The 13,016-nt window shown below is 45.8% G+C and overlaps 1 protein-coding gene across 4 annotated transcripts in view; it reads left to right on the plus strand.

The window, feature by feature from the left end:
* The window catches only part of LOC138468396 (zinc finger protein 850-like), a 154,315-nt gene that overhangs the window by 16,148 nt on the left and 125,151 nt on the right, over nucleotides 1–13,016 (plus strand). For all 4 annotated transcript variants that reach the window (XR_011268254.1, XM_069608941.1, XM_069608942.1 and 1 more), the window contains one exon: nucleotides 1,967–2,028. The gene's annotated coding sequence lies outside the window, so the exon portion shown is untranslated. The remainder of the gene's footprint in view (nucleotides 1–1,966; nucleotides 2,029–13,016) is intronic.

Genomic DNA, 13,016 nt, shown 5'->3' on the forward strand with positions numbered 1-13,016 from the left:
AACATTATTTCTTCTCTTACTGTCCTTCTCACTTCTCGTGATCTGCCCCTTTGCCTCTTCAGTTCTCCCCTCCTCACACTCCCTAATGCTCCTCCTCTCCACCTCCTCACATCTCTCCCTTTCTTCCACACTTCTTATCTCTCTCCTTGCCACCACTTTACTTCTCTTACCCTCACCCTCTCTTCTTAAAGTCTTCCTTTCACCTCTTTTCTCTATCCCCACCTCGTCTCTTCCCCGTATGTGCCTTCTCTCCGTCTCTTTACTTCTCTTTACTTCTATCATACTTCTCCACATGCCTCCCTCATCTCCACCTCTCCACTTCCTTCTCCCTGCAGGCCACTCCCTAGGCTTCTACTCTTCGCCGCTTTACTTCTCTCACCCTCCTCATTTCCGCATGTTCCTCCTCTCCATCTCTTCCACTATTCTACCTCTCATCCTCACCTCTCCTGATGTTCTGCCTACCCACCGCCTTGCTTCTCAAAGCTGACCCACAGCCAGAGAGCAGATGAGCCAGAAACGATTTCCTTTCACTAATGCTTTCAGCAGAAGTGACAGTCAGATTGACAAAACAAATACAACTTCCTGAATCTGAAATTATGTCTGTAAATCCATGTAACATATGCTGCTACTGTGAGCTCTCAGCACCTGATATCGCATTCAGCCCGTGTCTACCAATGTCCCATGGACATGACAGAAACCAGACTGAGCCAACTATACCAATACTAGAGGCAGCCTGCTAGTTCCCAGGCTTATGCATTACCTGTCTGACATCCAAGCACAGTTCTCTACCGTTTGAGTGTCATGGCATCAAGCTTATGCATGTATTTCTGCCTAAAGCGATTGGGTTCCAGCAAAGGATGGGGTCCTTCACAGGGAATGCCATCTGGATGCTGTGGAGTCCTCGCCCCTCCGCTACAGCACACATCTGATTCCTCAGTTAAAGTCATCATGTGTGCTTTGGTTCCCACTGAATAATCAGTTAACCTGATGGGGTTACTCAATTGAGAGGTTTAGGGATTGACCCCACTGTTAGGATGGGAGCACCCTGGGAATAGCTCGGCTCCGGCATAAGTACCCTGCTGGCGGACTTGCATCGAAAGACCTCTACTCTGAGAGAGTTTGGAGGCCCGGTTGGGTGTCTGCTGTACTTTAGGATGGCAAGGGAATTTTAGGACCCATTTGGACTGTTACTGCCTCTTATCTCAGCAGACCCCTTAACTTCAGTGTATGGGGACGACTGTAGAGGCTTTGCCTCCTCTATCTACAGTCTTGCTCAGAACACTCCTCTCCTCATCCCGCCCAATTCCCGATGGTTCGGGCAAATTGTGGGAGAGAGATCCAGACTTCAGTTTCTCTGATGTTCCATGGGAGCTGGCATGTTATTAGTCTAACTTGGTCTCCCTGAACTGCAGGCATAAATGTGTCCAAGGGAAGATCCCCCAGAAGTCCTCCATCCCCGGCCAAGCTGGCTTCCTTCAGTCCTGGCGGAGGCTCCGGCTGCCCGTGGGAGGCTGTGTCAGGGGCCAGAGTCTTCCATGGTTGTGTCCAGTAGTCCAGAGGTGATGCTGTTCAATACCTCTCAGATTGAGGGAGTTTTGGGGTTTTGGTTTAGGACTCGATCCAGTAAAGTGCCTGCTGGGGGTGGCGGGAATGGCATGCTACTGGGACCCTAATCATCATTGGTGGGGCCCAGATGAAATTGTCTCATTTGAAAATAATGATTAACTACAGAAGGGGAGAGTGGGGTGCTTGCACTGTGGCTTAAGATCCTAGAATGCAGTGTTCTGTACTTGTTGGCGTTTATGCACATATCGTACTTTCTTACTAAGTATTATTTTTTCCAGGAACTATTAGAAGAAATATTCAATGTGTAACTATTTGTGCGGTGTCAGGGATGGGGGAGCTCAAGATGTCCGCCTGCGGTCTGTACACATCCCTAACTTATCATCTTTGGTTCCCTGTGCAGGTGGCTCGTATAGCGCTAACATGCCAGTTTATGGCTGCTTCTAGGAACAAGCAGAAAGTCAGGTATGTACCACTTCACTGTGGCCTTAACGATGTTAAATAGCCCCTGAGAGGGATCGTTTCACGTGTGAGTTTGCCTGTAAATTCAGTATGTACTGTAATAAACTGTCTGCTGTTTCTTTGCTAGGAGAAATCACTTTTAAAAATGTACTTAAACTTGCAAAACTCAAGTGCAACTTGTGGACTGTTTAGGGGACAAGTGTACTGTGAATAAGTACTGCTCTGCTCCTAATTTTATTTAGCAACACACGCAATTCAGTAACTGCTAAAATCCCCTAACTATTGTAAACGGCTAATTTATGTAAAGGCAGCGTTTTACATGTTGGCCACTCTTTTTGTATTGAAATAGTCGCATACAATATGCTGGGCACCCAGAGAGCGTGTAGAACATGTTCTCTCTTCATGTGTGTTGTATGCCGTGGCACTAAATCTGTGTGCATGGTGTTTTCTGACACTGCATTGAAATGAAATGAAATGAAGCCAGACCGGCTAACTAGGAGTTCGGGTTTAACCTGGCGGGCGTAACGCCACCTGCCTGCAGACGGACCCAGAATCACTGGCACCATTACTGCATGGTGCCGGTGTTTCCACTTCCCCATTCGGGATTTACAGAATGCCTGCTCCAGAAATACCGGATCACCGGGGCTGTAATGCCCCGGTAAATCCGGTGAGTCTGGAGCCAGTAAATCCCTACGGTCCAACGGTAGCCTGCCGGTTTACCAGCACGGCTACTGCCGGTTTTGTAATGAGCCCCGATATTTTATTTATGTCGCGCTCGTACACAAGTGTTTCAGAGCGTGACCAGGCAAAAGGAGGAGAACAAAAACAACGATCTTACTAGGCCCAGTGACATTGAGAACGTGCGAGTGCCTGGGAAAGGGGAAGGCGGAGAAGTGGGAAGTGCGGAACAGAGGAGAGACAGAATAAATAATAAGTAAAAATAAATAAATAAAATAAAAAGTTGAGCAACATTCAATGCTGTGTTATTACTAAATGCACTGTAACAAAGGCATGGTATCAACAGTAAGACAGACACAAGTGAGCACAGTTAAAGGGTGTTTATTGAACTTCAATAAGGGTTTGAAAAATGCCTATCTAATCCTATATCTAAAGATGGGCGCAAGCTACGATCATCAAATAATAATAATGCAGTCGTAGTGGTGTGTTTCCTGTCAAAATAAAAGGGCCTATACTAATAAACCTATTGCCAATTCTTACCTCTGAATACAAAAAGTGTGGGAAACAATGTTATGCAAAAGAAAGAAGTGTTCGAGAAATGATATGTCAGGATATTGAGGCCGTTGGCCTCCCATCGCCACGTTTTCAGCATGGGACACGGCCGTATACTTGAGCTTTGCACAGTCTCTGGCTTCTCTAGCACAAGGGTGCAGTTCAAACATTAGCATCAAGGCCTTCTGTATCCAAGTCTCTTTGCCTTTCAAAGTCTCTTCTTTCAGAGGGCCTGATGCGACAAACAAACAATAAAGTCCCTTTCCTCTTAGGATTTCACACGCACTCAATTTTTCAGGTGATTCACCCTGGACACCCCTCTGCCGGCTCAGATCGCCTTTAACACAATGCTCGTAGGATTTTCACGTATCCAATTTCTTGGGTGATTCACTGTTCACCCCGGATGCCCCTCAACCGGGCTCAGATTTGTTTTAACACAATGTTCAATCAGTCTCCCTCGCCGGGCTTCGACCAGTTTAATTCACTTGAACACAAACTTGCTTTAACCCAAAGATTCAATTGATCTCCCTCGTTCGGGCTCGGACCAACTTTATCTACTTTTTCATCAACTTTCTTGGCAGTATCAACATCGAAGACTTTCGATTGTGCATGGGATTTTGCTCGACTAACTGCAGGACCACTTTGATGCACAGTTCTTAGCTACTCTTTCACCTTTGTCAACTCTCAGTCGGATACCTTGCAGAGACCTTAGAATGAGCATGCACGTGGTGCCGGACCACACTGTGAAAAGATATTGTATATTGGTTTAAAAGTTCAATCACTCATCTGTTGTTCAATTTTACTCGCCTTGGTTATCACATACATTTAATACACTGTTCGCTTCAGCGCTCACAATACAATGTTGTTGCTTGCAAACTTAACTTCAACACAGACCGGTCTGGTATCGGTCTCCCCAACTCACTGGTTGTGTTGATTTCACTTGCGCTGCTTTGTTCTTGGAGCCAAGGACAGTACCACAGCAGCTGCCGATTCGCCCCACCTTGATTAGCGACGCAGGAGGGCCACGAATACCTCCGACACACAATGCAGGATTCTTCAGCCTGGTTTGCTGGTCTTAGGCTTTCTATTCTTGTGGTTTTGTGAAAGTAACAGTTCCTTGTCAAAAACGTCAAGCACACTTCCTTCCTTGCATTCTCCTTCTGTTTCGCCATCTTTCTCCTCATGTTAAACTGCCATCTTGGAACTGCTGTTTCCTTGTGTGCTTTGCCTCGCTCAGAGTGTGCTCTAGTGCTCTGCCTTTTATCCGTGTGGGGAAGTGTAATGGAAGTCAGGTGTGCATGATGGTCAGTAATTGCCTGACCCTGCCTGGCCATTGTATTGGGACACATCAGGTAGACAGCTCGGATGTTAGTCTGTTTTCTCTCATAGCGGGCTGTCCGTGGGAAAGTGTTTGTGTTGTGAAAGGGGTGGGGTTGAGTTCCTAAGTATCCTACCTGGTAGGATGGGGGTATAGGTGTTACAGGGAAGGGGATACTGCGTCTCACCATTCAGTGTCCCACTCCCACTCCCTGAAGACTCCTCACTCAGGTGATCCTCCTGCACTGGTTCACCCCCAGGAACAGGATCCAAAAGTGATGGCTGTGTCCTGGCCTCCTGGATGACAGATCCACGGGGACTAGTGGGTGAAACACCTACCTTCAGGTTTCTCACATGCCCTTCCCCTATGCGAGGTGGATATAGTTGGTTTTTGGCCAAGTTCTTAAATTTGAAGACCTGGAAAAGAACAAGAACAAGATATATCCAAGGAATCTCACATATTTCGCAGGTTTCTTTCCCTCTATGCTGGCAGAGGCGAGGTGTTCCTATTTTTCTCACAAAGGTATCCCAAAAACTGGTCTTGAGGGGGTGACCCTGGATTTTTGGGCTCCTTATGTCTTGTGGAAGGTTCTTGGTAAATGGTAGGTTCATGGTGTTCTGTCTCCTTCCAATCCCATATTGGAGAGTTTTGGGAATAACAGAGTGCCAGTAGGCTTGAGGTATAAATTCCCTAGGGAGCCCAGGAACGATGGCTGATCAGATTAGGATATTAGGCATGACTCGACCCTGATGTTTATGTATCTTAGGATATATTTCGTTATCCCCCTGTACACAAGTAACTCTAACTAGGGTGGCATTCTCGAGGTCTGTTGTGACCAAATTGGCCTTTCTAATGAGTCAATGAATGCTTTCACGTGTTTCCCATTTACCCAGTTCTTTTCATATGTGAAGTCAGCTGAGGACTGACACAGACATATGTTAAAGTTTTCCAGCTTGTCTTTGGGTACTTCTCACTCTTCCCCCTTTAAACACCCTATTTACATGGGATCTTCCTTTAAATTATTTGGACAGTGTCTAGCCAAATGGCTAGTTTCTCTACATGAAAAGCAAATAGGAGGAGGTGGTTTGCTTCTTTTAGGTTCCTCCCTTTTACTTTCCTCTCTACTTCTGGGCTCATGATTTTTAAATTCCATCCATTTCTTCGGTATCCATTCCTTAGTTATATATGGTCCTCCTCCCCTGTCTGATACCTGGGGATGGGGCCAGTGAGTAGGTTTTTGATTTTTCCACTCCTCACCTTGGTTTACCGAGTCGAAGTGTTTGGCCTCATCCGACTAGTTTTGGGCCGTCTCAATAGCCATGGATAGGGTAGGTTGATTTAGTTGTAATACTGCCTTTTCCAAAAAAGGGAGAAAAGAATTGGTGAATTGTTCTAAAGTAATAATTTCTACCAATTCTTCCATTGTTTTGTTAATATACAGAGCAACTGTATTTTTAATTTGTTCTCCCTTTTCAAGGGGCGGGGGGTTCTCCGGGGTTTAATCTAATGGCCCTTAATTTTTGCCGATAGAAATTACAGGCTTGACCTACTTTTTTCAAAGGCCCCTCTTTTATGGATATAAAGGTAGCTCCCTGGGCAAGATTAAGCATCTGGTTGGCGGTTTGTAGCTCTCCTTTCAGCAGAGGTCCAAGATAAGCATTTTCTTGATTTTCTTCCCATCCCAATTGTTCGGCCAATTGTTCGAAATTCAGAGAGAAATTCCCTAGATCTTCGCCATCCAGGTATGGCTGAAGTATCCCTTGAAGTAGCAGGGGTCTTGCTTGTAACTCAACCAATTTTGTCAAATTCTCTTGAAGCCTAGCTTCGGCTTGAATTTGATGGGTGGCCAACTGGGCCATGAGAGCTGCCAGGTCGGACATTTCTTCCGGCGGGGTAAGGATTCCTTCTGTAGTTTTTTCTGAATTGGAAAACAAACAGGTCTCGACTCCCTCTGACAGAGTTTCAAAGTCATCACACTCTTCCGAGTCTGATTCTGCCTGAGGGAAATACTTAGACTGGTTTCTAAACCTGATGCACCAGGGACTGACGTTAACTTGGTACCGAATAAAAAAGGTTTGAGACAAGGGGGATTTAGAGCACTAGGTCTAATGAAGGTGTGGGCTGGCTCTGTTTGTAACCCCTGAACTGCCAATGATTTCCCTCCCAGTGCCGAGCCCTTTTTTGGTGTATTTGGTATGTTGCGATTCACTCCCTTGTAACCTTTCCGTTACATGTGATATCTCGGCCACACTTGGCCCCTTTTCTTCCCACGTGTAGGCAGTCATAACGCCACCAAGGAATCCTAGTTTGCTGTATGGGGGTGAGGAAAAATAACCAAAAGGAGAGCACATTTAGTGTTTTTACAAACAATGGCAATAAAATGATGTACAAAGAAGCCTATAGTTTTTCCTTGTAAGAGCTAGGAAACAAATGGTTTGCTGTTTTGAATTTGCCATTTTCCAGGATTTCAAGAACAGGTTGAGTGGAAACCAAAAAAATATATTTTTATAAGGTTACCATCAGTTTTGTGAGAGGTAGGCGATTTTACCCTTTTTTTCCAATAGGAAAGCGTGGACGGAATGGAAGAGGAGGGTAGGAAAGCTGAATGGGAAGACAGAAAGGCATACATTTCTGGAAAGTAGACAAAATTCCAAGTTTAGGAAGGGATCATTTGCGCAGGTCAGGCAACACCTATGTAGGTAACATTTCCATAGTTTGGGGAACAATTGGAAAAATGACAGAAAAAGAGGTATGTACTGGACATGGTTGGATCTGTAAGGTAATGGCTTCTGGGAATATTTAAAAAGCAATGCACTGCTACATTCCCCGTCTCTTCTAGTTATGAAATCACAAATGTTTCGTATTGTTTCACAAAACAAACAATACCACAAACCAAAAACTGAGCCATGGTACACAGGATTTTTATGCTGACTGCCTAAACAGACGTACTTAGCATGTGTAAATAAGGACAATAAATGTGGTGAGGAAGGGCAAGCATAAATGTTTTGAAAGATCACAGGCAGACCTTTTGAAGGGTAGGTGATTTGTGTAGGTTAAAAAAATGTACAGTGCCTAAAGCAGCGACTAAATGTAGGTTACATTTGGGAAATTAAACGGTTGTCTAACAAAGTGCTGTAGCAAATGTATGAAAACGTTATGAAACCCAAGAGAAAACAACAAATGTCCTACCTTCCCACATTCCCACTGGTGCCCCTACGAAAATGTTACCTCCCATGTGGTGGTGCACATACCTGGGCGCAAAGGGAGAATGCCAAACCACTGATATCCCAAAGTGTGTCGTGAGAGCAGATTTGACAGGAATTTGCTCTTGTGGACAACCTACAGATTTGGGCCTGGGGTGTCACAGCCACCAAGGAAAACAGGGAAGCATTGCATTTCTGAAAAGAAAACACCCGTGGGAATCCACAGAGGTCTTAATTGCGTGAATCGCCCTAGAATGTATTACCCACAAGCCCCGGCAAAGTCTGAAATTTAGGGGGAAAAAACACAATTTACAGACAATTCCCACATGGAAACCACTGAAACACACCGCCAACAACACCTGTCCTACCTTCACGTGTTCCCAGAGGTGCCCCAACGAAAACGGTAGCTCACATGTGTTGGTGAACCTACCTGGGCGCAAAGGGAAAAGACTCAACCACTGGTAACCCCAAGTGTTTCGGGAGAGTAGATATTGCAGGAATTTGCTCTTGTGGACAACCTACAGATTTGGGCCTGGGGTGTCGCAGCCACCAAGGAAAACAGTGAACCCCATGCATTTCAGAAAAAAGACACCCGTGGGAATCCACAGAGCTCTGACGTGCGCATATCGCTGTAGAATGTATTACTCACAAGCCCCGGCAAAGTCTGAAATGTATGAAAAAAAACACAATTTCCAGACCCTTTCCACCTGGAAACCACAGAAACACGTCGCCAACAACACGTGTCCTACCTTCTTGCTTTCCTACCGGTGTCCCAACGAAAACGGTACCTCACATATGTGGATGCACCTACCTGGGCGGAAAGGGAAAAGACTCAACCACTGGTAACCCCAAGTGTTTCGGGAGAGTAGATATTGCAGGAATTTGCTCTTGTGGACAACCTACAGATTTGGGCCTGGGATGTCGCAGCCACCAAGGAAAACAGGGAACTGCATGCATTTCTGAAAAGAAGACACGCGTGGGAATCCACAGAGGTATCCCATGCACGAATCACCCTAGAATTTATTACCCACAAGCCCTGGCAAAGTCAAATATTTAGGAAAAAAACACTATTTCCAGACATTTCCCACCTGGAAGCCACAGAAACATGCCGCCAACAACAAATGTCCTACCTTCCCGCGTTCCCACAGGTGTCCCGACGTAAATGGTACTTCACATGTGTGGGTGCACCTACCTGGGCGGAAAGGGAAAAGGCTAAACCATTGGTAACCCCAAGTGTTTCGGGAGAGCAGATTTTGCAGGAATTTGCTCTTGTGCACAACTTACAGATTTCGGCCTGGAGTGTCGCCTGGAGGAAAACAGGGAACCCCAAGCATTTCTGAAGAGAAGACACCCGTGGGAATCCACAGAGGTCTGACTTGTGTGAATCGCCCTTGAATTTATTACCCACAAGCACCGGCAAAGTCCGAAATTTAGGGGGAAAAAACTCAATTTTAGACATTTCCAACCAAGAAACCCCTGAAGAACACTGGCAACAACACATATCCTACCTTCCCACATTCCCACAGGTGTCTGGATGAAAACAGCACCTACCTGGCAGAAAACGAAAAGCGGCGCCCGTCCACAAGTCCAACGGCAGTCCCAGGGAGCTCCGGCAGGGTCCCCATTCATTCCCTGAGGGAAATTCAGTAATGCTACCTAGCCAGAGTTCCAGGATGGTCGGGGGTGATGTCCCTGGCCTTGGGTGGCATACAACCGCACGTCACGGAAAGACGCATGACGTCACTGCGTCCTTACGCGATGACGTTACCGCAACCACGTCATCATGATGACGTTAACAAACATAAAGGCGGCCATTTTACGGCATCTATCCTTGAGCGGCCGCTACATTAGGACGCAGCTGACATTTGGATGAGACCAGACCGTGATAACTCAGGTAAAATGTCTACATTGGGACTCCTTAATGATAGAAGTCAACTATAATAACCGGCATATTACACTAGGATATGGGATATCTAAAAATAGTATTTACTATTTACAGTGGCCACCAGAAAATATTAAGAACCCCAGGAGGGATCCATAGCAACCAACTACAAGGGCGGATGAAAACAATTACAGCCTATGGGGGTAAGAAACCTTATCTATACACAGTCACCACAAGTTAATAGCTACATCGTAGTATCAAGGCATGAAACGTTTATATACAACAATGGATTCTATATTTACCTTGCAGAGAATTAAAGGGATAGCTAGCGGTGAAGAGAGGTCCCCCCAGAATTATCACGGACATCAGGTCCATGAGACATTGAGGAGGAAATGTGCACAACCAGACGAGAAATGAATCCAAGGTGAATACTTAATACACTATGAGATAAGATATATATAGATTTTGAACACCCATACAGGTGTTTTTTTAACTGGAAGTAACTGGGAATTGTTTGAGTGAACCTTCTCTATACTATATTTTATGTTTTTGGTTTTTACAGGAAGCATTTCTAACCCATTGATGAATAATATATACCGAATAGAATACACTCAGGTAATTATGAGATTTTGAACAGTGTGACAGAATTTAACACAAGTAGTGTGGAAAACTAAAATATTAATTACTTATTGTAGATGGAATACAAGACTTATTGAAGCGAGTAGACAGATCCTGGAGAAGGGGACAAACAAACCCCGAAACGCGTAGAGACACAAGTCAACGATTGAACATTTGATAAGAAATTGCTCTTATGGGTTATTATTGAATGCTCTAAAGACATGAAAATCAAGATTTGTAATTGTCTATTCAATTGTATAATGGTCAACAAAGTGTTGAACTCTGAAGTTGGAAGTTTGTGAAATTGGGTACACTATATGATTGTATGAAACAATATTTTTAAGTAAAAATCTCCTTATAAAAACGATCTACATCTGAAGAGTGGTACTATTGAATTTCAAAATTGAATATTTAAACATTATATATTATTTGTTTGTTTATACAATACAAATCTGGGTGTGCAGGGGCAGGCGAGAGATCCACAAAATTGTGGTCATCTGTTGTTTGTTTCATTAAATGACCCCCTACCACCCTGGAGCTCTGGCTGGGTTGCATTACAGCTTCTTCCTCTGGGAAAGGACAGGGACCCTGCCGAGGCTCCCTGGAGCCTCTTCTGGGCTTGTGGACGGTCAACCCTCATGAGGGACAGCCGCCCAAGGCCAGGGACATCACCCCCGAACATCCTGGACTGCTGGTTGGGCTGCGTTACAGGATTTCCCTCTGGGAAGGGAAGGCTCCCTGGGACAGCCGCTGCACTTGGGGATAGTCGCCCCATATGGGAGACAGCCGGCCAAGGCCAGGTACATTACCCCCTCACCTCCCGACTATCCTGGAGATCTGGCTGGCCTGCGTTACAGTTTCTCCCTCAGGGAAATGTCCGGACCCTTCCGGGGCCCCCTTGGGACAACCGCTATGCTTGAAAACGGTAGACCTACATGGGAGACAGATGTCCAAGGCTGGGGACATCACCTCCAACCATCCTGCAGTTCTTGCTGGCCTGTGGTAAGGCTTTTCCTGACCAGGGAGTCCCAGCAGTGTGTCAATACCTCCCCAGAGGTAACATCTTTAACGCAACTCAGGCAGAGGTGCTGCTGTGCTTGGGGATGGTCAACCCACAGGGGAGACAGCCGCCCAAGGCCAGGGACATCACCCCTGTCAAATCCGGGAACTCTGGCTGGCCTGAATTACAGAATTTCCACACCAGGGAGCCTAGGGAGGCAAACGTAACTGTTGGTTTAAAGCTAACCAGGCTCTCCTAGAGTAGAAGCAGGAGCTAGTCAGTGGTGGAAGTGCACTGGGACGCTGCGCCACAAACATGCGTACCTATAGTTTGAATGAGGATTGTGCCAGGCACCTTTTCTTCATTTCGCAGGAGCAGGCAGCAGTATGCGGCGCAGGCTGCTGACCCATGTGTAGTCAGAATGTGATGGGAGGATCCCAAGTGCTAGAGTTGATCTCTAATTCTAAATCCTGTACCTTTCCTTTGCATATAATCTCATAAGGATGTAGGCAACCCACCCTCGCATGTGTTCCGATCTACTCTTCTAATGCACGGTCAATTCATGGAGACCATTATATAGCTAAGATTCAAGTGTCTGACAGAAAATACATATTCACATTTATTATTAAATAGTCATCATGTATACAAACTAGCTAAGCTATCTTACTGGCTCAGATGCAAACTGTATCAAATAATGACCAAGAACAGGCGATATTCACATTCACATGTGCACACTGTCCTTTTGGACTCCTGATTTCTGGCCCTCTATTCCTGGTCCTTTCCCCCCTCCTGTAACTTCGGTGAAGGATTTGTGGATAAAAATTTCGGACCCACGGTCGATGCATGACCGGCCTCTATCTGCCAAATGGCCCGCTGTCTTAGACATGCTAAGAAGTATGCACTGATCAGGTGGGGAGCGAATGGGGAATGCACCAGGCCTGTGGTCTGGCCATCCTGATGTTTGTTCTGTAAATAAATGATTGCTTTGGCTGTTAAATACCCCAGCGGTAGACGCTTGGGGGCCACGTGTGGGGAATTCTGTTATTCCAATGGGCTCCAGCGCAAATTGATTACTTTTGCAGCCATTTGTGAAGAAAAAGCTCTTCAGATAAACAGCATAAAAAACAAAACAAAGATCTGTAAATTGCCCAGAATTGGCTGTCCACAAGCTTTACCCTGGACAGTAAACCCCTGCAAATGGTCGAACCGTTTTATGATTTTGGCAATTGCTTTCATAGGTCTACTCCCTGGTCTGTCCAAATTGAGAAAAGTGATATCATTCTTAAAAGAAGGGGTTAGGCAGTAAAACATTGTTCCACAATTCCTGAGGGAAAGACTATAGTCCTCATTACAACTTTGCCAGGCTGGATAAAATGCTGGTAATTCTGGCACCGCCATTTTTTCCAGACCAACAAAGCACAAGTCTGCCGTTGGCGGCCGTGGATCTCCCTACAGGCCTGATCTGGCCCCACGGGCAGATAAATGCCTGAATCACCGGCACCGGTAATGCAGTGCTTCAGTAAATACCAACCCATGGAGCCCTCTGGGACTCCATGCTAAAGGGAACTTACCGGCTCTCTGCCTCCCGTAATATTGCGATATCAGGGGGCGGGGATGGAGAGTGGACTATGCTGGTATCCTGTCCCAATTACCGGCGGGATACCGGCAACCTCCTAATGAGGGCCTTTCTCTTATTCGCTGGAGCGCAAGCGATCCCAGCTACAACATATTGGGCCGCGA

Source organism: Ambystoma mexicanum, chromosome 4q (genome assembly GCF_040938575.1).
Source record: "Ambystoma mexicanum isolate Mex_15411 chromosome 4q, UKY_AmexF1_1, whole genome shotgun sequence".
Lineage (NCBI taxonomy): Eukaryota > Metazoa > Chordata > Amphibia > Caudata > Ambystomatidae > Ambystoma > Ambystoma mexicanum.